Genomic DNA, 2,722 nt, shown 5'->3' with positions numbered 1-2,722 from the left:
GCCACCGCGCCCGGCCCAGAGTAATCTTTTTAAAGAGTAGATGTGATCATGCTTAACACCTTTCAGTTGCTTCCCATTGCTCTTAGAATGAAAACCAGAAATCATAATGTGATATTTAAGACCCTGGATGATGTTACTGTCTTTCCTATACAACTTCATGTTTTTTAAATTACTCTTGTCACTTTCTGTATTCCAGCGGCCACCTCTCAATTCCCTGAATGTGGTATGCTGTTCCCTCTTGATAAATTCTATGTGCACATACCCCTTCCATTCTTGTCCGTCAGATTTGAACTCTTCGAAGAAGTTTTCTTAGACATAGCAAGTTTGATGAGGTCCCAGATACATCTTATATGCTCTCATGTACTTTATTCATTTGTATATGAATATTTCCCCTCATTGTTTTTAAGCTTCATCTGTAAGGCATTATACCTGTTTTGTTCACTGTTGTGTGGTCATCAGCTAACATGGTGGCTGGGAAAGATTGGTATTCAGTATTCACACAATAAGTGAATATGAGTAGTTCAGGTTTGTTACAGAATGAATTATCCATCCCTACCCCCTACTCACACACACACCCAACTCTCACTGAAGATTAAAGTTCTAACTCTAGAAACTGGAATGTAACTGTATTTGGAGATAGGGCCTTTAAAAAGGTAATGAAGATAAAATGAAGTCATATGGGTGGATCCTAATCCTGTATGAGTGGTGTCCATGTAAGAAGAGATTAGGACACAGGTATGACCATGTGAAGACACTAGAGGAAGATGGCCATCTACAAGCCAAAGAAATCTAGAGGCTTTAGAAGAAACCAGTGCTGCTGATACCTTCATCTTGGACTTCTAGAAGTGTGAGAAAATAAATTTCTGTTCTTTACCTAATCTGTGATACTTCGCTATGGAAGCCCTAGCAATCTAATACCAATTTTGGTATTGGCAATGGAGTGCTGGTGTAATTAATACCTAAAAATATGGAAGTGGCTTTAGAACTAGATAATGAATAGAGCCCAGCAGAAGTATTTGTTAGAAAAAGCCTAGACCGCCTTGAAGAGATTGTTGGTGGAAATATGGCTGTTGAAGGTGATTCTGGTGAAGCTTAGAGGAGAGCTGTAGAGAAAAGCTTCTGTCATATTAGAGGTACACATGTCACCTTGAATAAATACTGGTAGACATGAATGTTAAAGGTGCTTTTGGTAGGAACTCAAATGAAGAACATATTGTTGGAAACTGAGGGAAAGGTGATCCTTATTATCATGTGGCAAATAACTTAGTCAGATTGTGTTTTTTGGAAAGTAGATGAACCTCTAAGTGATGAACTTGAATGTTTAGCTGAGATTTCTAAGCAATGCATTAAAGATGATGGCCTGGCTTCTTCTTGCTCCTTAAAGTAAAACGCAAGAGCTGAGAGAGAAATTTAAGAAGGAATTATTAAGCCAAAAGGAATCAGAACCTGAAGATTTGGAAAATTCTGTATCCATATTGCAAAAATTTAACATGTTCAGGAGAGAACATCAAAGTTGTTACAAAACAACCATTTCCTAAAGCAATTAGGGATCCAGTCAGCCATCTTGGCAGAAACCATTTCAGCAGAAAGTAGCAGAAACCAGGATAGAGATGGGTTATACCGATGGAATTACTGCTGGTTGGTACTGAAGGGGAAGAGAGGGATAAAAATGAAGGAGGGCTGTTGGATTTCTGGGATTCTATAAAATGGGTCAGTAGAGCTATCTGGCTGTGAACATGTGTTCTCCTTCAAGAAAAGGGAAGAATGACCCTGAAGATAAGTCAAAGGGGCCACTATTGCTACCACAAGACCAGAGGGCTCAAGCCTGAGGAGTCAGGGTGGGCTGCCTCTTAGGGCTTTGGGAGGTGAGCTCAGAAGACAGGGCTGCCACCCCTGTCAGCTGGGAAGATGGAGAATGAAGCTCAGGAGGATTATTCTTGAGCCTTAAAATCGAATGGGATTTGCCTTGATACATTTCAGACCTGCTTGGGACCCATCACCCATTCTTTCTGATTTTTTTTTTTTTTTTTTTAATAGGAATGTTTGTTCTGTTCCTCTCCCATCAGGGGTGTATTTTGAAAGCAAATAACTTGTATAGTTTCACAGGTTCATGCTGGAGAAGAATTTTGTCTCGGGATGAAAGCTTGAGTCACCTGTACCTGATTTAAATGATATTTAGATGAGATTTGGGGCTTAGAGTTGATACTGAAATGGGTCAAGACTTTTGGGGCTGTTGGGATGGAGTGAATGTGTTTTGCATATGAGAAGGACATGAATTTTGAGGGACCAGATGGCAGAGGGTTAGGGTTGAATTGTATGCTCTCCCAATTAATAACAGTCCTAACTGCTAGCACCTAGAATGTGACCATATTTGGAGATAGGGTCTTTAAGAAGGTAATTAAGATAAAATGAGATTATACGTATGGGCCCTAATTCAATATGAATGGTGTCTTTATAAGAGGTTAGGAGACAAACACAAAGGGAAGATCATGTGAAGACACCAGAGAAAGAAGGCCATCTACAAACTGAGGAGGGAGGCCTGAGAAGAGAACAACCCTGTGGACATCTTAATCTTGGACATCTAGCTTTCAGAAGTGTGGGAAAATAAATTTCTGTTGTTTAAGCCACCTAGTCTTTGGTACTTTGTCATGGGAACCCTAGCAAATAACTATATAGCTCTTTTTTTTTTTTTTTTTTTTTTTTTAGATGGAGTTTCACTCTT

The 2,722-nt window shown here is 39.5% G+C and overlaps 1 protein-coding gene across 1 annotated transcript in view; it reads left to right on the top strand.

Moving 5' to 3' along the window:
• N4BP2L2 (NEDD4 binding protein 2 like 2) overlaps positions 1-2,722 on the top strand; it is a 100,038-nt gene that overhangs the window by 35,475 nt on the left and 61,841 nt on the right. The window lies entirely within an intron of this gene.

The sequence above is a fragment of the Cebus imitator genome, unplaced genomic scaffold (genome assembly GCF_001604975.1).
Source record: "Cebus imitator isolate Cc_AM_T3 unplaced genomic scaffold, Cebus_imitator-1.0 Scaffold108, whole genome shotgun sequence".
NCBI classification, from domain to species: domain Eukaryota; kingdom Metazoa; phylum Chordata; class Mammalia; order Primates; family Cebidae; genus Cebus; species Cebus imitator.
Note: the sequence above shows the minus strand (reverse complement) of the source record. Positions and strands in the feature narration are given on the sequence as shown.